The following is a 24,184-nucleotide window of genomic DNA, read 5'->3' on the forward strand; positions in this document are numbered from 1 at the left end:
CGACGGAATCTTCCCCCTGCAACTGCAGGCACCAAAAGACTGCATCACTGGTCCTCTGGGTCCCTTCTCAGCACGACGAGCGTGGTCCCTGGAACTCAGCAACTCTGTCCAAGTGACTCCCACAGTCCAGTGACTCTTCAGTCCAAGTTTGGTGGAGGTAAGTCCTTGCCTCCCCACGCTAGACTGCATTGCTGGGTACCGTGTGATTTGCAGCTGCTCCAGCTCCTGTGCACTCTTCCAGGATTTCCTTTGTGCACATCCAAGCCTGGGTCCCGACACTCTAACCTGCAGTGCACAACCTTCAGAGTTGTCCTCCGGCGTCGTGGGACTCCCTTTTGTGACTTCGGGTGGACTTTGGTTCACTCTTCTTCCAGGTGCCTGTTTAGGTACTTTTGCAGATGCTGCCTGCTTCTGTGAGGGCTCCCTGACTTGCTACCCGTCCCCTCTGTCTCCTCCTTCAAGTGGCGACATCCTGGTCCCTCCTGGGCCACAGCAGCATCCAAAAACCTCTACCGCAACCCTTGCAGCTAGCAAGGCTTGTTTACAGTCTTTCTGCGTGGGAACACCTCTGCAAGCTTCATCGCAACGTGGGACATCCATCCTCCAAAGGAGAAGTTCCTAGTCCTCTTCTTTCTTGCAGAACTCCAAGCTTCTTCCAACAGGTGGCAGCTTCCTTGCACCCTCAGCTGGCATTTCCTGGGCTCCTGCCCACTCTCGACAGTCACGACTATTGGACTAGGTCCCCTTGTCTTACAGGTACTCAGGTCCAGAAATCCACTGTCGTTGCATTGCTGGTGTTTGTTCTTCCTGCAGAATCCCCCTATCACGGCTTCTGTGCTCTCTGGGGGTAGTAGGTGCACTTTACACCTACCTTTCAGGGTCTTGGGGTAGGCTATTTTTCTAACCCTCACTGTTTTCTTACAGTCCCAGCGACCTTCTACAAGCTCACATAGGTTTGGGGTCCATTCGTGGTTCGCATTCCACTTTTGGAGTATATGGTTTGTGTTGCCCCAATACCTATGTGCTCCTATTGCAATCTACTGTAATTCTACACTGCTTGCATTACTTTTCTTGCTATTACTTACCTAAGTTTGGTTTGTGTACATATATCTTGTGTATATATCTTATCCTCATACTGAGGGTACTCACTGAGATACTTTTGGCATATTGTCATAAAAATAAAGTACCTTTATTTTTAGTACTTCTGTGTATTGTGTTTTCTTGTGATATTGTGCATATGACACCAGTGGTATAGTAGGAGCTTTACATGTCTCCTAGTTCAGCCTAAGCTGCTTTGCCATAGCTACCTTATATCAGCCTAAGCTGCTAGAAACACCTCTTCTTCACTAATAAGGGATAACTGGACCTGGCACAAGGTGTAAGTACCTCTGGTACCCACTACAAGCCAGGCCAGCCTCCTACACCCCGTAACGGAGGAACGCCCCCTTTGCATACATTATGCCTGGTGCAGGCATAATGTAGCGCAAAGAGTTACCAAGTTGCTCAGTGCATGCACTGCGCAACTTTGTAAATGTGATCCAGCGATTTTGGCCTCTTTGGGCCACATTAGCATAACAAAAATGATGCTAATGAGGCACAATGAGGTGCTAGGGGCCCTTAAATCTGCCCCAAAGTATTTATTCGACAAATATGTTAATATACCAGTACATACCATCCACACCAATATTTCAGACAAGCAAGGATTGTGGTCATACAATTAATATTGAAACCAGAAAAATCAAAGCCCCTAATCATCATGTGTTCACGAGTTCTGAATTTAAAAACACACGCCAACGTTACAATTTATTCAGAGGCTATGTCCAAAAATTGTGTATATATCACATTTCTAGAATAAACAGATATTCGCAAGTTATTGCTTGAAATTAAGATAGTATTACACTGAAAGCAAAATGCTCTATATTCTCACCATATTTCCATAGTTAAACTTGTGACTCTAAACCGCGTTGTGTATCATATTTAAATGTCATCGTAGAAAAATACACTTGTAACTAGATTTCCGATAACTAGACAAGGATTTAAAAATTGGCACTCGGAAAGAAATGAGCTTACAGACCTCAGAGTGCTTCCTGTTCACCCACATCAAATATCCGAGCATGGCATTGTCGATGTGTCAAAGTATCTTATATACGAATGGTTGAAAGAGGAGTTATGTGAGCACCAGTTAAACAAAAGGATGGGTTTCGTCCATAATTGAGTCATAGTGTGTTATTTAGAAAAACCCAAAGGTAGAACAATACACGTTCTGACACTATCTTAACCCTTGTATAAAGAGTGGCACAATTACACGGGATTTCCTAAAAATAAACACCAAAACCTGGCGGTCTATATCTAACAATTCACCTTAAATAGGCTGAGCCATGTCAGTGTTATGAATGGCTATGTCTTGTATTCAAGCATAAAAGTGAATAAGCATTTGAAATGCAATAGGTCTCGCGTTTGTTCGAGTTGTGGAGCTATTAGCATTGTAAACTCCTAACTGGACTTTTCTTGCCACATAAACTGAAATAAAAAGTAAAACAGTTTCACATAAGCGAGCTGATGGACGCCATGAGCGCAAAGCAAACACACAAAACAAAATAGAAGTTCGCTGGTAGTGAAACATGGCAAAAGTGCAATTATCCATGTAACAGAGTAGATGGCATGCAAAGCCCTCGACTACTGCCCAGCGAGATTGTGCTGCCTACGAAATAAAGAGAAAAAGTAGTCTGGAAAACCACACTGAAAACATGGAGCCTCATATGTTTTCAGTTGTTGGCGGGTGCGCTCGAATGGGGTAAACACCGGAAAAGGCATGACGTATGCAAGCCTTTCACTAATTAAATCACTCAGATTTTAAAAGACAAGCCCACAAACCAACCAAACTGATGGATGTGACATGAGCTTGGTTAAAAGCCCACAGAGAGATTACACCAGGGATAGAGGGCTGCGTGGGCTTGACCCTGAAAAAGGACTTTACATGTCCATCAGGTCTTCCTTGACAAACCAATTCCGGGCTACACTATTTGTCTATTGGTGCGACAGGCACCGGAATCAAGTGCTCATTATTCTAAGCTTTGAGGTTATGTTTTACTCATAATTATTTCACAACATGGGGTCTCTGGCGCCAACCTTTTCTCCCGGACCACTGTCTGTGGATGATGGGAACCTCCTCTCAGTGTGTCTACAGGGGTTTGCCTTCCCCATCTCCCATGTGTTATTTAGGATTCCCCAGTAGAGTAGGTTGGTGTATGAGAATGTTATAGTGCAGACTACTGAGATTCATCACTACTTTTACAAAGCATGGTATGCTGTTTCAAAGCTTTATTTATGATAAACGTACACACTTAGAGGCATATTTATGAAAAGTGGTGCTTCCCCTAACACCACCATGGCAGCACCGTATTATAATATGGCGCACCACGGCGGTAGTTAGGGTGACTAGAGTCATCATTTTTTTACGCTATCTCGGCGCTTTGCAGGATTAGTATAAAAAAATTAGGACACTAATCCTTCAGCCCCCCAGCACTGTAACGGTCCCCTTGCATACATTGTGCCTGGCGCAGGCATAATGTGGCGCAAGGGGTTACAAAGTGGCGCAGTGCATGCATTGCGCTACTTTGTAAATATGGCGAGGCGTTTTTCCCCTTCCAACGCCACATTAGCATAAAAAAATGACGCTAAAGTGGCATTGCAACGCACATGGGCTCCATAAATCTGGCCTTTTGTGCCTGATTTAGAACTTGGTGGCTGAGTTACTCTATCACAATGGTGACGGATTTCCTGCCCACCGAAAAATAAATCTCATTATATCCTATGGGATTTATATTTCAGCAGACAGGATATTTGGAACTATGGTTACGGAGTAACTCGTACCCCAAGTTCTAAATCAGGCTCTTAGTGTGGCTCATTCCGTACTATTACAGCAGCATATGGATGATGAATGCATGTTTGCATGACTGCATGTATAATTGGTTTAGTGAAGTATCTAGCAAAGCATTTTCGTAATATTGACCACAAGCGAAGGTGAAAATTACAAAGAAGCATGTTCCATTGCATTTCCAAATACACTGTTGGGCTGCTAAAAAAAATTGACTTAAATGCTTTCTCTACTATAGGACTCAAGACCTACTACAACAATTTAAAGACAACTAATACCTTAATTGCATGCATGAGAGTGTTGCATGTTTTCAATGGTGTGAATATGAAACCCAGTGCAATGTGTTTTGTGTCCTGATAAAAGTGCTGTACCCAAGGGGCCATAAGTAAAGGGCTGAAACATGTTGGTCAGTTGCTAGGGTAATATCCTTGCGCTCACCTTAGAACCTTCTTTTAATCAAACCCAAGCACACACTAATACAGAGGCAACAAAACTGGTTTGAGGCATTTTTTACCTTTTTAGCTACCCCCCTGGAAACATTCAAGGTTAAATAGGATCAAGCCCATCCTGTTTTTTAGGGACCAGAATGAGACCCAATAATGAAGCTATTACAATGGGTGAGGGTCTAAGAATAGAAAAAATAATTATAGGCAGGATGTCTTTTGAAAGACAAGCCTTTGCCAATAAAGGATCAGGCAGAGGATACTCATTTGTGTTGCATTGGTTTGACTAGGGAGAGCATAATCCCTCTTCCTATACATTGAAGGTCCTCTTCCTCAGATTCTTGGTACAACAAACATGCCATCATGCCAGAGAGAGAATTCTAGCTAAGCAGTCCCAGGAGATGAAGAGATTGGACACTAGATGTTCCAAAGGAGGTCTGAAAATTGCTAGATTTAGATTGGAATATAAAAGGTTCCTGCTCAGGTGTAGTGTTTCACTATGTAAGCCATGCAGCCAGGAGACATTCTGTTTAAATCTTTAAATACACATGATAATAGTTTATTGACTGTCCTTCTTTAGCTATCTGGCTTTGAGCCTGAAGAGTGTGATGGATATTTTTAAGGAAGGCTAAGTAAGGGTGAAGTGGTGAAATTAAGAAGCTTGTTCAAAATGGTAATCGAGTATTGATGAAGGCCCAGAGTAGGCTGCTACCACAGTCTAGTTTGTAGTCTGCCAGACTTTTACATATCACTACATTGATTTTGATAATATTGAGATACTAAATGATTTCACCCACTGCATCAGCTACCCCTACATCTCTGGGCAAGTATATTTTTGCTATTTCTAATTCAAACTCAACTTACCTTGCAACACAGTGCTTATGTCAATGCAGTGGTTGCAAAAATCTTCTCATGTGGCAATTTGCTTGCAAGTTAATGACCCTCTACTTTACCAGACAGCTAATGACTTGGCATTGTGGAATAAGTGAACTAAGCATAGGTTTCATATTATAAATACAAGAAACCATGCTGATGTGGCATTGATGATGGTAAATAATTTTATACATATGGAGGGACTGATAACCAATTGGCGTTTCAAAATGAGCAACAAAATGAAAGGTGTCACAGGGGAGTAGATGGTAAAGGGATCAGGAATGAGCATAGAGGTGAGCATATGATATTACAGTCTCATCCAGAGGCCAAATTTAGTAATACTGTCAAAGATGTGTGATTTGGAGTTGGCTAGAGAAAGGGCAAAGGAAGAAGATTTGTTTGTCGTTCAAATCTAGATTATAGGAAAAGCTAAAAAAGACTATATTATAATGAGAGAGGTAGAGAAGTGGAAGAATATTGAGCCTTGGTGAGGACCAACTGGTAGTGTAGTTGGAAGGTTAGACTGAAGTCTCATTCTTGGGAGACAAAGTGGTTTGAGAGGTGTTAGAAATGGGGTCTCTAGTTGGCAGTGGTTTGTGCCCTCTCCAAGTAGGGACCCTCACTCTAGTCAGGGTAAGGGAGACACACAGCTAAGATAACTCCTGCTCACCCCTTGGTAGCTTGGCACAAGTATGCAGGCTTATCTCAGCAGCAATGTGTAAAGTATTTATTCACACACACATAGGGCCTCATTTCAACCTCGGCGGTCTTTTACCAAGACCACCGAGGTACAGCCGTGCTGAAGACCGCCAGTGCAGGCGGCTTTCCACACAGCGTATCATGACTGCTGGCAGCCCTCCATCCTTTTCCGGACGGGGAGCCGCCAGAAGCCATACTGGCGGTCAGCAGTGAAGTGGGTGCTGCTCCACCTCCACCGCAATGTCATCAGAACACCACCCACCGAATCACAACCCATGATTCGGTGTGGTGGTGTTCTGGTGACAGGGAGCTAGCAGAGGATCACCGGACCAGGTAAGGTGATCGTCCGTTAGGGGAGGGGGGTGGGAGGGTGTTGTGTGTTGTGTGCGTGCATGGGGGTGTGCGTGTGAGTGTGTAGAGGGGGTGTGTGAATGTGTTTATGCATGCAGGGTGTGTTGTGTGTATGGAAAATGTCTGTGTATGTCTGTGTGTATGTTTGTGTGTATGTGTGCGTGTATGTCTGTGTGTATGTGTGCGAGTCTGTGTGCGTGTATGTGTAGTTGTTGTGTGAGTGTGCATTTAGGGGGTATGTGTGTCAATGTTTGGGGGTTGTGGGTGTCCTACCACCTTTGAGGGGTCATAGGGGGTCGTGGACTGGGGAGGGGCAGGGGGATGGGGGAGACCCCTATCAGTGCCAGGGAACGTATTTCCTGGCACTGATAGTGCCTACCGTCATTGATTTCGTAGTGGTACAGAACCCCACAAAATCCATGGTGATATGTGGGGTCGTGATACCACCGGCGGTGTAGTGAAAATACCCACTTTCTAAAATTGCTATTTTCAAAATTACAATTTAAAAAACAACTTCACCAAAAGACGTATTTTTAAAATTGTTCAACGACCCCAATTTCCATATCTCTATCTTCTCCTAATGGAAAATTACACCTGAAAGATATTTCAAGGCATTCCTCATGTTACCCTATAGTAGCAATAGTCCTTGCAATAATGAAAAATGTATTTAGCAGTATTTCACTATCGGGACATGGAAAACACACCAGTATATGTCCTACCTTCTAAATACACTGCACCCTTTCCATAGGGCAGCCTTGGGCCTAACTTAGGGATGACTTACATGTAGAAAAAGGGAAGGTTTGGGCTTGGCAAGTGGCTGCACATGCCAGGTTGCATTGGCGGTTCAAGACTGCACACACAGACACTGCAGTGGCATGTCTGAAACCTATTTACAGGACTACTCCTGTGGGTGGCACAATCAGTGCTGCAGGCCCACTAGTAGCATTTGATTTGCAGGCAACTTGGCACACATGGTGCACTATACTAGGGGGTTACTAGTAAACAAACTATACCAATCATGGATCACCCAAACCAGAGGGCACTTGCATGTTAGCACTGGTCAGTATTGGTAACATGCATAGAGTTCTAAAGCCAGCAAAGACGAAATTCAGTACAGGATCAAAACAGAAGGTCAGAAGCCAAGAAGACAGGGTACACCACTTCAAGAGCTGACAGGTCTAGCAAGAAGTATTAGGAGAACCTTTGATCCCAATGTTGTGGAGAAAGGAAAGTAACATGCAGTAACATACTGTTTCAAATATTCCTGATGGAGGACTATGAGGATAAATGAGAGATGGCTATGGAGGCATACAAAATATTGTATAATTGGAGACTGAAGATTCCATTAGGTGAAGTGCACTGAAGCCAGTTTGGAAGGAGTTCATCAGGGTATTAGAGATAATATCTATAGTAAATCTGTTGAATAGAGAAGAATGGTAGCTTGCATACTACCACTAATTAGAAAGCAAGAAAGGGCTAGCAAGGTTTTTCCTCATATTGGTAATACTACTCTTCTATCTAAACAGTGTGGGTAGATGCAAGTTAGAAAAGAGTGATTATAGAGAGAAGTGAAAGAGAGAAAAACCTCTGATAAATTTCACATAAGTTTGATAATTATTGGGCTAAAGTGATTACATAGGAAGCAAGATGTCTTTGAGCTCAGGGATGAGTTAGGAGTGTCAAGTGTTAGGCTAGTAAAGGGGAGTGAGGGAGATAGCAGTTCAGGGGGAACGGAAGAAGGGGGAGGAGAAGGTTAAGTACAGTGAGTAGTGTGTTTCTGATGCTGGAAATCTTGGAGGAAAATTTAGTTGCAAAGACTTTGACAGTAATTAACACATTTATAATAAGGGTATTTGAAGAGGAAGTCAAATTCATGATAGTATGTGCTTTTTATAGGTGATTTAGCTGTTATTAGTTGAGGTTTTGAAAATGGGTCGGTTTTTCATTGTCTATATCTAGTGATTATGTGAGTAAGAGTTGCTTGTAGTAATCAAGATTTTCTGATATTTGTGATTCCACCACTTGCAGATAAGTGTTCCCATTTTGGTTATAAGTGAACAAATGTTTGGTGTAACCAGGGTTGCAGGCCTGGAATAACTCATGAGAATATGTTTAGATGAGAGTGAGTGGCAAAGACATGTTGACATGTTAGGTTAAATTGGTCAAAGATATTTGTTGCTTGACTTTGTGGCTGATGTGGTCAAGGTTCATTAAGGCAGGAAGGGGGGTCAGTAGAGTGTTTGCTTCTTGAGATAAGAGAGGGAGAGATGAGAAGAAGAAAAGAGGAATGTTAATGGTGATGTGTAAAAGATCAGGCTCATTGGAAAAGAGGTTGAAGGTAGGAGGGGACAAGATGAGGTTTGCAGAGATAAGTAAGCGGTGTAGAGGATTTCTCTGTTTAAGTATAGGTCAACAGAGTGTGGTAATAAGTGATTAATCAGACTGCAATTGAAAAAACTGAAGTGCACTAAAATTGACTGAGATGTAAGTTAAAGTATCCAAGAAGCAATGGGTGATAGGTTAAAAATGTCTGGATGGTTTTCTAAACCTTAAATGAAGGGATCAAAAGCACACAAAACAGGATAGGGTATCAAAATATTTGCTTTGAAAGGGCACCAATTGAGGGTGAATGAATTTCGAAGGAGGTTGAAAGGGCAGAGACACATATGCATGTGCTAATCAATGCTCATCCTGAAGTTCCTTAATTCACATACTCCTTAAAGGCCCTCACCAAGCACAAGCAAGATATTGGCTCTCATTATGAGTTTGAAAGGCTCCGGACTGCCATGTTGGCGGCGGCAGTCATACCGCTGATGGCCCAGCAGTGAAGCCCGCCAAATTATGACCATGGCGGTGTTCCAAACAGAACACAGCCAAACTACCGCTAGTACTGTCAGGCCATTGCAGACAGTGGTAGGCACCTTCAGACCAGCAGGGAGCATGTTACCACCAGAAACATTCTGAGGCTGCACACTGCCAGGCTTTCCAGGGCGGTTCCACCACCACCAAAACACTGGCAGAAACAAACTCTATAAAAGGAAACAATCACCTTCAGGAACACATACCTACCTGGAGCCGCCATGGAACCAGAACTCAAAGTCCTCCCACTCCATCTGCTTGCACAATGACTCCAGAACCAGCAATGAAGACAACAACCATAAGTACACACACCAAGCACACACAGGAGAAAGGTATTAGTACATACGCATACACAACACACACATCCAGGACGGGTTGTGACAGACACGCACATACATACCCACACACCCATAAGAACACACACACACCTACATATACACATGCACACACATACTACACACATGCACACCCAAACTACACACACCAGGGCCAACACAGACATTCCATGCACACACCAACCCACACACACACATCACCACCACTGTCTACCACAATCATACAAAACACCACTGAGTCACACAGCGGTATAACAACCGCAACTACAAAAACGCTTTGCCAAGCACTCTGACTGCATTCCTCTACATGACAACACATATATATAACGGCCCAGGAAAGCTGGGACACGGGCGCGTCAGAGCTCCCGTCATGCTCCGCAGCTAGCTGTTGACTCAGAGGCGAGGATGCACGTCGAAGCGCAGATGCGCTAGACTGCAGCACTCTCATGCTCATCACGCATGGAAAGCTTCATCGAATGACGGTCGCTGCTTCCCCGCCCCCCAGCTTTGATGTACGGCGCACTGTGCCTGGGACCCGGTGGAATAGAGGAGGCAGAAAGGGCCTTGCCTGTTTTTTTTTTTTTTTGTTGGCTGTCTTTTTTTTCCAAATGAGGAAATCCCTTAACAATCTCAAAGTATATGGCGACTCCAGCCCCTCTCTTCTTTAAAGAATAAATGTCTGGTTGGAAACTTATCCAGAGATACTGATCTGGATGCGAATAGGAATGTGAATTAAGTGGAACTTGCTCGGTCCAACTGCTGTGTACAGAATAGAGTATTTTACCCACTTACAGTGCTTTCAGCACTTTAGTTGCTTTATCCAATCAGTACACATTGTACTTTTAAGATATTTACCAAAGGACACTAACTTGGCTACGTTATATATATTGTTTTGGGGAATGTCTAGATTACGTCAAGTACTTTCTCAGCCAGTAACTGGAGTCTCCCGGGCAGAAGGACGAAAAGAGAAGAAAGGAGGGGGAGAAGGAGAGAGGAAGGGGGGGAAGAAAAATAAAATAAAATAAAACACGATGCGTCTATCCCCGCACCAGTTCCAGGGCAAAGGGCTACCTGCTTCAAAGGTTGTTAAGATGGCACAAAATGTGAAAGTTAAGCGACCCACTCCCTCCGACAACCATATAAATCTTGACTGACCTCCTAGCACTACTGCTATGTTAATTACTGATTCTTCTTACAGCACTTCTCTGCCTCAGAGCTCCCCGCCTTTAATCGTTAATACAGCGAATCAGCATCTTAGCTCTGATTCTCCTTCTGAGGGGGCCAGAGAGCCGGATCCAATCTCATTCTCAGATCCAGACCCGGACTTGAATTCAGAATTGGTTAATAGAGCTTGTTCATCTTGGGATCGTTCAACGCTCAGCTTGAATTCCGAGTCTAATGACAGTAAGAACCACAACATAGGCTCTGCATCCAAGCAGTTGTAACCCTTGTTTGGTGGAGGGATGGGGAGGGGCACAAAAGAGGTTGTTTCCTTGTCAACTAACAACGCCTCCCAGATGGGCAGTTCTTCTTCCAGTGTACTCTGTGGCCTAGTTCATGTCGCTGGGAATAATACTGTGACGGGGTCCCTTAAGAATACCAGCTCAACTGAGCCCCTTCAGGAGACTCAAGATAAGCGGAACCCACAAACTCGGCATTCATTTCAGGAATATCGAGACAAGACAGGTGTTGGCACCTCTTCAGAAAACTTGCTTCTTCAAATTCTATCGGAACTAAGAACTTTAAAAATCTTGCAAGAAGAGGCAAATCAGAAAATGGAATTCCAATTAAATGTAATATCTGGTAATATTCAGCAACTTAATTCACGTATTAAAGAGGTAGAGCAACGAGTATCCGATTTGGAGAGATTCACGCTCTTCCCTGAACCTGTCAGTCGCCAAATGTCAAGCAGATCTTGCAGATTTACAGATTCGGTTAGATGATGCTGAAAAGCGCTCACGCAGGTCCAATTTGAGATTCACGGGGATCCCTGAAGGACGTGAAAATGGACGGACTGTTACAGATTTATTCTTCGATCTCATTTTACAGCACGTTCTCTCAGAACCAAAGGATAAACATTTGGATCTCACTATTATGCGGGCCCATCGGGTCCCTGCAGTACAGTCATCCAACGCAAAGTATCCTCGAACTGTGCTCGTCAACTTCGGCGACTTCCCTGTTAAGGAACGCATTCCACATCATTCAATCAAGAGTAAAATTCACCAAATCCCTTGCGATTACACCTTTAATTTTTTTCCAGATCTGTCAGTTGCTGCCGCACACCGGAGGAGAGAACTGAAGGGAACGATCCCCGCATTTCAAAAAGCCGGGGCCCCGGCAGGACTATTGCAACAATCTAAACTAAAGTTTTTTTTCAGGGACACTCTAATTTGATCTATACAGTGGAAGCTGCTAAAACTTTCTTGCATTTGATTTAAAATTCAGATAGATCAGGACAAAGGGGCAGGGCGAGGTCTGGGGGGGGAAACCTAAACTAAAACTTAAACTTGAAAACTCAAAATATGAATGAAAGATGGAGCATACATCAGGTGCTAAGAGGGTTGAGACACTCCAGGAAGGGGTTCTATTACTGTGGCACTTATTTTCCAGTTCTCTGCAGTCATCGGCATTAGGGTGCCATGTCAAGGTACCTGATTAGGGAAGAAGGGAGTCAGGGTGTGGAGGGTGGCTCCGGATTGCCCAGACAGGATGGCCCCAGGTGTTGGCCACCCAAGGGGTGGGGTAGGGGTTAGGGAGAGGGGTGTGGGAGAGGGTCAGGACTACAAGATCCTTCATTTTCAGGCTAAAATGTAGGTGTTTACAAAGCAGAATTATTAAGTCTCTGGTGCGGATAACTTCATTTGATCCAGACCTAGGTTTACGCCTCAGCTCACTCTTTCTGGTGGTATTTGATCACCTAATATTTAGGCAAATCTTTATAAAAAGGTAACGGTGAGGTGAACCTCTACATTAAAAATAGTCTCCTTGAATGTTAATGGGTTAAATAACTGCAGAAAAAGGGCTGTCATCGAGGATAGGGTAAATGCTTTATACCCCTCTGTTACCTTATGACAAGAAACCCATATCCCTGTTGAAAAAGTAGCAGGCTTTAATATGTTTAAAAGCTCAGTTGATTTTAAGGCTGTCGCCGCGGCCCCAGTTGCTCATAGAGGTGTAACGGTTTTTCTAGCTAAGAACCTTGGGGCTCGGGTACTCGATTTTCTTACTGACCCTGCTGGGCGATGGTGCTGGGTACATTGCCTAATTTCCAAAGAGAGATTTATTTTTGTCAGTTTTTATGCACCCTTGATAGATGATCTTGCCCCTTATCTGTAACTTTTTCAATCCCTTTTGCAACTCTCAGGTAAAATTATTATTGGCGGTGATTTTAATTTTCTACAGAATAAATTTTTGTATTCCACTGTTAAAGGTAAAAAAAAGCACAAACCTAAAGTTGCTAAGATTTTTAAAGATTACATCAAAGTGTTGAAGCTCTGTGATCCTTGGAGAATTAGTGCCCCAAAGGACAGAGTACACATGCGTCTCCAGCCGGTTTAAAAGCGCTTCTCGAATTGATTTTTTTCTAATATCTAAATTACTGCACTTTAAGAATCAGTCAGTGAGACATTCCGGCTTATCCGATCATGCCACCCTAGTTTTGGAAGTATCTCTTCTTCCAGATCAGTCTACGCCCCAACCTAGAACGTGGGCGTTCAATCAGCAGCTTCTCCATGAGAATGGTTGGGTACAGGTCTCCAAGATCAAAATTTGTGAATTCTTCAAATGTAATTGGGGGTCTTCTACTCCAGCTATAGTCTGGGATGCGTTTAAGGCCTTCTTCTGAGATTTGGTAATTGCCAAGGGGACAGCAGATAAATCCAATCAGAGACATCAGGCTAGGGCTTTGGAAGAAGCAGTGCAGAGGAGTTTGGCTATCTATGTGCAGGGCCCTACGGAAAATAATAGAAATTCTTTTGAATTAGCTAAACAGGCACTGTCTAACAGTTTCCCTAAGAGGGTCGACATAGGATATCAAACTAATAGACAGAAGGCATATGAAGAGAGTAATTTTACAGGTACATTTTTGGCCTGGCAAGCTTGAGATCAAATCGTTAATAATATGATACACACACTGAGGTGTCCTATATCCGGGATTAGGCATACAGACCCCAGAGATGTGGAAAAAATTATGTTAGAACATTATAGGCGAATCTATAGCGAAACCCAGGTTATTGATCATAGGGCTATTAGGGATTTTTGGGGGAAATTAGACATTCCTACTCTTGCTGAAGAAGAAGATAGTGAATCTCTACAGCAGCCATTTACAAAGTCGGAGCATCTTGAGGTTGTTAAGAATCTCCCCATGGGGAAGGCCTGCGGACCTGATGGCTTCCCGGCTGAATTTTACAAAAGCTTCATCGATATATTTAAAGACAACTTTTTGTCTTTAATTAATGGCTTGCTGAAGGGTGAGCCAATCCCCAATTCTTGGGGCCATATTTATACTTTTTGACGCAAAACTGCGCTAACGCAGTTTTGCGTCAAAAAAATTTGCGCCGGCTAACGCCATTCTGAAGCGCCATGCAGGCGCCGTATTTAATCAATGACGTTAGCCGGCGTTAGCCGCCGGCGCTGCCTGGTGTGCGTGTAAAAAAACGACGTACACCAGGCAGCGCCGGCTTAGGGGGATATGGGGCTTGGGCGTCAAGAAATGGGGCAAGTCAGGTTGAGGCAATTTTTTCGCCTCAACCCGATTTGCGCCATTTTTTTCGACTCCCAACACCCATAGAAATGACTCCTGTCTTAGCAAAGACAGGAGTCATGCCCCCTTGCCCAATGGCCATGCCCAGGGGACTTATGTCCCCTGGGCATGGTCATTGGGCATAGTGGCATGTAGGGGGGCACAAATCAGGCCCCCCTATGCCACAAAAAAAAAGAAAAAAACCACTTACCTGAACTTACCTTAAGTTCCCTGGGATGGGTCCCTCCAGCCTTGGGTGTCCTCCTGGGGTGGGCAAGGGTGACAGGGGGTGTCCCTGGGGACATGGGAGGGCACCTCTGGGCTCCTTCAGAGCCCACAGGTCCCTTAACGCCTGCCTTTTGCAGGCGCTAAAAAACGGCGCAAAAGCGGCCGTACGTCATTTTTTTTGACCCGCCCACTCCCGGGCGTGAATTTTGCCCGGGAGTATAAATATGACGCACATGCCTCGGAGTCGATTTTTTAGACGTGAACGCCTACCTTGCATCTCATTAACGCAAAGTAGGTGTCCACGCTAAAAAATTACGCAAACTCCATGGACTTTGGCGCTAGACGCGTCTCACGCCAAAGTATAAATATGGAGTTAGTTTTGCATTGAAATTGCGTAAAAAAAAACGACGCAATTCCGGCGCAAACGGAGTATAAATATGCCCCTTGGTATTTTGGGAATGTGGTCAGCTTCCCTAAAAAGAACAAGGGCAAGGAAGATCCTAATGCATATCGCCCAATCTCTTTGTTAAATACAGACTATAAAATTATCACTAAACTCCTGGCCAACAGGCTCTGTAGGGTTGTCACTAAACTGGTGCACCCTGACCAGAATGGGTTTATTCCTGGTCGGCAACTTGCATCTAACATGCATTATTTAGCTGAGGCTCTCGACTGTTTCGCTTCTAGTAAAATTTCTGCTATCATTCTTTTATTAGACGCTGAAAACGCCTTTGATCTGGTCGTATGGGACACACTGTTTGAAATATTGTCCAGATATAAGGAGCCTTACCAGATCTCTGCACTAATTCAAAGGCTGTATCAAGGCTCTGAGGCCAATATTATATTTAACTCCGCCTGAATTGGTCAATTTCAAGTTCAGCGCGGGACCCTTCAAGGAAGTCCCCTATCTCCTATTCTTTTTGCTCTCTTCATTGAACCCTTCGCGATTAAAATCAGACAGAATAATCGGATTCATCCCCCGCTGAAGTCAATGGGGAAGATCAAACTTTATGCTAATGATATTATTATGTTTTTAGATGAAGAACGATCATCCTCCCAGGAGGAGGCTCTTAAAGTGTTTGCTGAATTTGAGCAAATTGGGGGCTATAAGATTAACATGAGTAAAACCAATATTATTCTCTCTGGCACTTCTTCTGCTAAATTGCTCCCCGAACTAATGCATTGTGTTAGTGCTAGTCCAAAGAGATATCTGGGGATTAATTTTTCACCTGAAATAAGAGATCTGTATGATCTCAACTATGTCCCTTTACTTTTGAAAACCCAGGCCCTGCTTGCACAATAGGGGTCCCTCCCCCTTTCTATCCTTGGCCGAATTGCACTGATTAAAATGTCTATACTTCCATTATTTAATTTTTTGTTTTCAGCCATTCCTTGTGTATTAACATCTTCATTTTTTAAGAAAATAGAGTCTATGTTCGGCTCATTCATTTGGCAAAACCAGAAGGCGTGGGTTGCTTTAATTACATTATATGCTGATAGAGAAAAAGGGGGCTTGGCATTACCAAATTTTAAAGATTACTATTTCGCATTTTTTGCACATTATCTGACTCATTTGAAAACTAACCAATCTATGGGTGGCCCATTTACCAAAGATTTCCACAAATTAGTCTGCAAGGAACACAATATTCCGAATCCTGCACTATTGGTGAAATCTCCCAAAAAAGTTTGATATGAGGTTCTTAGGTGGCTCTTTAAAAAGAAATCTGATTTTTTTAGAAGATATTCAATCCCATATTTGCATCTTCTTACTCCTCTCACACGTTTTTTATGCGCTTGGGCATTCAGCTAGATTGAGAGACAGTAAGGAGATGGGATTGTGCAGGATTTAGTAAAATCGGGGATTTTCGCATTAATGATAATTGGGAATCCCCTTCAAATATTATGTCGGCTGTTTAAAATGACTTTCTTCTAGGAGGATCTTATAGCATCATGCTTCATAGTCTGAGAGATTTGGATATTGATTTAATTATTAATATGCAGGCGGTGGTCTCCGAACTGGTGGCTCCCTCTGGGACAAGGCGTGCGGGGGCATGGAGAAGGCTGCCGCTTGAGCAGGATAAGACTGATCTATGGGCAAAGGCGGTGAGAAAATGGGCTCATCAAGAGAGTATTGACCTCTCAAGGGAGTGCTGGGAAAAGATTAATCAGTTAAATTGTTCAGTACTCAGAGGTGTGAATTGGCACCGTATGATATTTTTTAGTAAATGGTTATTATATCGTACCCCACAAGCCTTGTCCCGAGTTATCCCCAGTTGCCCTGATCTCTGTTCTCGTTGTAAGGCAATAGGGGTGGCGGGCTGGATACATGTGATCGGTAAATGTCGACTAATTGTAACTAGATAGACTGTTTAAGATATTAACAACTATGGCTCAGATCCCTATAATTCCTACTGTCTGGTTGGTGGGGGTAGGCTATGACCCTGGGGTAAGGCTCCCACCTTGGTGGTAAAAGTTAGTTTTTATAGCCACTGTGGTTGCCAGATCTCTTCTATTAAGAAATTGGCACTCCAATCTAATTCCCAGTACTCAAGAATGGTTGAGTAAAATGGTAGAGGTCAGAAATCAGGAAATGAGATATGCCAGGAGAGTGGGAGGCGACAAAAAGTTTTCACGGATTGGGGGGAATTGTTTTCTAGACAATGGTGTATAAAAGTGCATAAAACAGAAGGGAGGCTCTCTTGTCTGTATATGGAGTTTTCCTAATAGAAATCCCTTGGGGAGAATGCTTAAGAGATATAGGCCCTCATTACAACATTGGTGGTAAATCTTGCTTACCGCCGTGCAGAAGAGCGCCAACACACCGCCGCGGCCACGGAATTCCGCCACAGCTATTATGAGCCACAGCTCGGAATCCGGCAAAATCTAGACACCCACACTAGTCCGCCACACCAAAGGTCAGTGATAAACTGGTGATAACAAAACCTCCACCGTCACGCCAAAAGGAATACGCCCACACTACCATTCCATTGGCGGTACACACCGCCGTTCTAAAAATACACACACATTTACAAAATATTACCACATTGGATAAATCGAAATACACACACCTGATACACATACACACACCACTCCCACACACCCAATACAATATAAAACACACACACACATTACCGACAAACTCTTACAACAAAAAATTTGGAAGTAGCAGAGAGACAAAAAAGCAAAGACTACACCAGCAGACAAAGGCACACAACACCATTACTCATACACATCCACGCACAAAACACCACATACCCCTAAACATCACCCCACACAACACACACAACCAAACACAATCACCCAACCCCACCCCATGGCACCGCAAAGACACCCCAGGTTTTCTGAGGAGGAGCTCAGGGTCATGATGGAGGAAATCATCCGGGTAGAGCCACAGCTATTCGGATCACAGGTGCAGCACACCTCCACAGCTAGGAAGATGGAGTTAAGCCGCAGAATCGTGGACAGGGTCAACGCAGTGGGACAGCACCCAAGAACACGGGATTAGGAAGAGGTGGAACGACCTACGGGGGAAGGTGCGTTCCGTGGTCTCAAGACACCACATTGCAGTTCTGAGGACTGGTGGCGGACCCCTACCTCCTACCCCACAACTAGAACATGGGAGGAGCAGGTCTTGGCTATACTACATCGTGAGGGCCTCGCAGGAGTAGCTGGAGGAATGGAGTCTGGTAAGTCAAATCTTTACTACCATATCCCCTACCCTATCTGCATGCTATCACATACCCCCACCCTCACCCCCATCAATCCAACTCCTCACATATGTCCAACTATCACAAACCACCCATCCCAACTCCAAGCCCTGCATGCAACACCAAAGCATGGACACCCATCACCAAAGCATGTCTACAACAGATACCCACACAGACCCCAAACCAAATATCACACAATGTCCTACACAAGAATATAAGCACTGGGGTACAGGGTCACCCACCTATTGCACACCATGGCCCACACAGATGCAATAATCATGCCTTTACACCCCCGTTGGGCCCTTACCCAACGTCACCGGACAGGAGGTTCCAAACATGTCCACTCCCCCCACAGAAGAGGCCCACAGTGATGACAGCAGCTCTGTCCAACTGGATCTAATTGATCAGCCCGGCCCATCTGGGACCTCAGGACAGTTGGTTCCCTGACACAGTCACAGGCCACCACAGAGCTTCCCCCCTCTGGAAACACCAGCACAGCACCCACCCAGCGGACCCATACCTCTGTCCCCAGGACACGTCAACAGCAGTGTGTCCACCACTACAGGGAACCCAGGTAAATCCACCACCGAAAGAACAGCAGGGACCTGGGGGCAGCGGCAGTGGGCACACAGTTCACGAGACAGAGGCCCAGGAAAACAGGGAACTGGGAGGTCTGCTGTGCGATAGGGGGAGGACAGGCCCAAGGAACCAGGAAACCCACTCTCCAAGAGGCCCTCTCCAACATTGGAGCATACCATCATTCCCAGGAGACAATGGCAATGGCAACAGTACTGGCCAAATTTCAGGAGACCCAGCGGCTGCAGGAAGAACACTATTTAGGGTTCAGGGAGGAACTCAAATCCATCAATACCACCCTGGGCACCATTGTAGGGCTGCTGAAGGACCTTGTGAACACCAGGAGGGACACTGTGGCACAACAAGGGGCTCCCATGACACTGCCCTGGACGATGAACTGCCCACCACCTCCGCCGGTGCTAGTGGACAGGAGGCACCGCCACAGGACCACGACACCAGCACCCCACCCCCTGCAGATGGAGAACCACCCCGCAAGCGGTCCCTGAGATCCAGGACAAAGACAGAGAACAATGCCAAGACCCCCGCCAAGAAATGAGACCACCCTGGTTGTCATCCTTCTGTCCCACTTTGTCACCCTGTCCATCCTTAAACTGCCCTAGCTCCACTTCCTATGCCCTTTGGACAATGCGCCTGTGAGACAAATAGACTGGACTCTGCCATGCACATTCCTCCACCATCACCCCTGACCACTTTAATACCTCCTCCACCATTTTGCACTTAAATAAACACCCTTGAATCACAAAACAATCTGGAGTCAGTCCTTCACAAATGTGTATTTGCAATAACTGAGAAAAATACCAATGTCCATTCAATTTGTCAACATACCTATGTCACACAGCTCTAGTCCATGAGGTAACATACCAGAGGTCACACAGTGGGACCCACATCTGTGAAATGGAAAGGCAAAGTGACAGGTTAGGGCCAATACAGGTGATGTCTTCTTACCTGTGTCTCACTGGAAGTATTGCTGGATCATGGTGTTTCTGTTGTCTATGTCCTCCTCTTCTGCCTCCTCTTCTTCACTGTCCACAGGCTCCACAGCTGCCACAAAACCCCCTTCTGTACCATCCTCCTGCAGAAAAGGCACCTGTCGTCGCAAAGCCAAGTTGTGCAGCATACAGCTGGCCACGATGATCTGGCACACGTTCTTTGGTGAGTAGTAGAGGGAACCACCTTTCATATGGAGGCAACGGAACCTGGCCTTCAGGAGGCCGAAGGTCCTCTCTATGACTCTCCTAGTTCACCCATGTGCCTCATTATAGCGTTCCTCTGCCCTTGTCCTGGGATTTCTCACTGGGGTCAGTAGCCATGACAGGTTGGGGTACCCAGAGTCACCTGCAAATGTCGAGGGACAACTGTTAGATACACACTAACCCTTAGGGACAACCCCAGAGAACTATTCACCCGGTATAGTGTCCTTGTCCTCACCTATTAGCCACACACAGTGCCTCTGGAGTTGCCCCATCACATAAGGGATGTTGCTATTCATCAGAATGTAAGTGTCATGCACTGAGCCAGGAAACTTGGAGTTCACATGGGAGATGTACTGGTCTGACAAACACACCATTCTGCACATTCATAGAATGGTAGCTCTTCCGGTTTCTGTACACCTTTTAACTCCTGCGGGGGAGTACCAATGCCACATGTGTCCCATCAATGGCACCTATGATGTTGGGTCCCAGGGCATAGAAGTCACCTTTCACTGTGGGCAAATCCTCCCCCTGAGGGAACACTTTGTAGCTGTGCATGTGTTTCAGCAGGGGAGACAACACTCTGGACAACAAGTTAGAGAACATTGGCTGGGACATCCCTGATGCCATGGCCACTGTTGTTTGAAAAGACCCACTGGTCTGGAAATGGAGTACAGGCAAGACCTGCACTGGAGGGGGTATCCCTGTGGGATGGCAGATAGCTGAAATCAGGTCTGGCTCCAACTGGGCACACAGTTCCTGGATTGTTGCACGATCAAGTCTGTAGGTGACTATTACATGTCTCTCTTCCATTGCTGACAGGTCCACCAGCTGTCTGTACACCGGAGGATGCCGCCATCTCATTACCTGCCCCAGCGGACGTGCCCTATGGACGAGAACAGTGAGCACAGAGTCAGCCAACACTGAGGTAGGAAAAATAAAATTTTATTGCACACATTTGTCAATCCGCTATGTGCCTGTCTCTGTGTGTATGCAAGGCCTGGATATGTGTGACGCATTTAAAATTAATGCCATGTGGCCCCCTGAAATGGCGGCTGCCTGACCTGTAATGTGGGACAAAGGGATATCAGGTAACTGCGCTGGTGTTGTACACCATCGCGGTAGGCGGTCGAAGACCGCAGCGCAATCCTGCATTGGTTAACATTGGACCCTATGGGTCCCAGGAGCCAATGACGATGTACGCCGGCGGTGACGGTACACACCGCAAAGGACATGACCACCATTTTCTGTCTGTTCAATCACTTGATACCTGATCTTCGACAAGAGAAGACCTACACTGCAAGTGCTGCTGTGACCTCAGTCTGGAAGCGACGATGGCTCATGTGTCTGGGGAAAGCGCCCCTGCCTTTACATCGGAGGAGTTGGTCAAACTAGTGGATGGGGTCCTCACCCAGTACATGCTACTCTACGGTCCTCCAGACAAACAGGTGAGTAAACTATGAGCATGCTGTACGGGCAATGCCTGTTTGGAGTGGTGTGGATGAAAGAAAGGGGGGTGGGGGGGAAAATGAGGCCTGCATGATCGGACGGTGAGTGTATGTGCGTCTGGCCAAGGGTGGGAACGTGGGCCAATGACTGTGATGGTTCGGACGGTTACAGTTTTTCCTTTTGCCCTGTACTATTCCTCTAGGTCAGAGCCCACCAGAAGAAGGATGTTTGGCGTGCCATCACCAAGGACATCCGGACCCTGGGGGTCCACTACAGACGGTGCACCCACTGCCGGAAAAGATGGGAGGACATTCGCCACTGGAGGAAGAAGATGGTTGAGGCCCAGCTGGGGATGGCCTCACAACGTGGGAGGGGTGCCCGTCCCACCATGATCCCCCTGATGTTCCGAATCCTGGCGGTGGCGTATTCGGAGTTGGATGGCCGCTTGAGGACATCACAGCAGTCACAAGGGGGTGAGTACCGTCACATCCATCTGACTCTGCGCACATTGGAGGTGTCTGGGCGGGGGAGCTGGGCAGTGGGTTCCCCTGGACTGTGGCGAGCTTTGTAGGCAAGGACCCTTTGTGAGGCAGGCTAAGTGGCACTCCAACTCCACCAGTGGTAAGAGCCATCAACACCTAGTCAGGCTCCTGTGACTTCAAGGTGTGCAGCAATTGGGATAGGCCATGTACCCCATGTCCCTGTGATTAATTAGGGAACTCTTAGTGCATGGCGTAGTGCAGAGGGCTGCTGTGTCTGTAGTGTCCGCCAATGGTAGCGGTACTGCATGCACTGAACATGTCTTTCTTCTTTCTTCTCCCCCCCTTTTTGTGGTCTCCCTGTTCTTGTGTGTATTAGCATCATCAGGAGAAGGAGCTGTGCCACCGGAGCAGGAGAGAACTGCATCCCACATGGCCCTGGAGGCTGAGACAACGGAGTAAGAAGTCACCAGTGGGACGGAGGGTGAGGGGAGCTCCACGGCAGGGACAGTAGCAGAGACCAGCGACACCAACTCCTCCTCTGATGGGAGCTCCCTTGCGTTGGCGGGCCCCTCTGTGTCCCCCACATCAACAGGTACAGCCGCCAACCTCCTACCGGCACCGCCCTCCCTGCAGCCCCTCAGCGTGTGTCCCCTGGCTGCTCACCCAGGAGGGTGGGCATCTCCTTCGCCCCAGGCACCTCAGGCCCTGCCCCAGTCAGCCCTGCTGCCCTCAATGAGGAGGCTATTGACCTCCTGAGATCCCTCACTGTTGGACAGTCTACCATTCTGAATGCCATCCAGGGTGTAGAGAGGCAGTTGCAACAGACCAATGCATACCTGGAGGGCATTCATTCTGGCCATGCAGCCCAACAGAGAGCATTTCAGGCTCTGGATTCTGCACTGATGGCAACCATTGACCCTGTGTCCAGCCTCCCCCCTCCAACTTCCTCCACCCAGACCCAATCCCCAGTACCTCAGCCTCTCCAAGCACACCATCAGACCAGCATGCATACACCTCAACACACAAGGGTGGCTCTGGCAAACATAAGCACCACACATCCCACAGGCACTCACACAAGCATCATACCCATGCAGACATGCCAACATCCACTGCCTCCACTGTGTCCCCCTCCTCCACGTCTCCCTCCTCCCTCCCTGTCATGTCTCCACTCACACCTGTATGCACTATATCTTTAGCCACTACCTCCATCACCAGCACACCCATCACCACACACCGCTCACGTGCAGTCACCACCCCCACTACCATTCACACATCCCCTGTGTCCTCTCCCAGTGTGTCTATGAGCCCTCCTCCCCCCACACTACACAAACGCAGCCACACACCCACCCAACAGCCATCCACCTCACGACAGCCTCCAGCCCATGCACCTTCACCCAAAGTCAGCATTCAAACACCTCCGACAACCACTACCTCTTCCTCCACTCCCAAACCCCCTCCATCTACCCATCCCAGTGTGTCAAAAAAGCTTTTCCTCTCAAATGTTGACCTCTTCCCTACACCCCCCCGTCCCCTACGGCCCAACTTTCCAGGTCCCAACTCAGCCACCACATCACCGGGCACAGTGGTGCAAGAAATATCTGGATTCTGGAGTGCGCCAAGCAACAGGGCTGCCAGTGTCCCAAGGAGCAAGTCCAAGGACATTCCCCCACCTCCCAAACAGAAGAAGTTGCCCACATCCCAGAGGGAGAAGGCAAAAACACCTGCCACCAAGGGCTCAGCCAAGACATCAGTTGGGAGTGGCAAGACAGCTGCGCCACCATCCAAGGTGGGGAAGGGCCTGAAAAAGAAAGGCAAGTCAACGCATCCGCCAACCTGCACGGCAGACAAGTCCGCCTCCGGCACCGCCACATGCACCGCTGCATGCACTGCCACCATGGGCACCGCCGCCAGCACCCAAGATACTGAGCCCCCCTCACCAGCACAGCAGACACTGTGCCCTTCAGCAGCACCACGGTCAGTGAGCCCGCCACCAGCTCCGCCGCTCACGGCACCACCGCCAGCACCAAGGTCAGTGATCCCGCCACCAGCACCGCCGCTCATGACACCGCCGCCAGCACTGAGGTCAGTGAGCCCCCATCAGCACCTCTGCTCATGACACCGCCGCCAGCACCGAAGTCAGTGAGCCCGCCACCAGCACCGCTGCCCAATGACCGCCGCAAGCACCGCCGCTACTGAGGCCGCCGCCAGCACGTCAGCGGCCACGTCACAACCTGAGCCAGTGGCACCACCGCAGGCATGGCTGCCATCCCCAGTGGTCATTTGTACGAGGCTGGTGGTCAGTTCCAGGGGCCTGGGCAACTTCCATGTTGCCCCACCGTCAGAGGACTGTCAG

The sequence above is a fragment of the Pleurodeles waltl genome, chromosome 2_2, assembly GCF_031143425.1.
Source record: "Pleurodeles waltl isolate 20211129_DDA chromosome 2_2, aPleWal1.hap1.20221129, whole genome shotgun sequence".
Lineage (NCBI taxonomy): Eukaryota > Metazoa > Chordata > Amphibia > Caudata > Salamandridae > Pleurodeles > Pleurodeles waltl.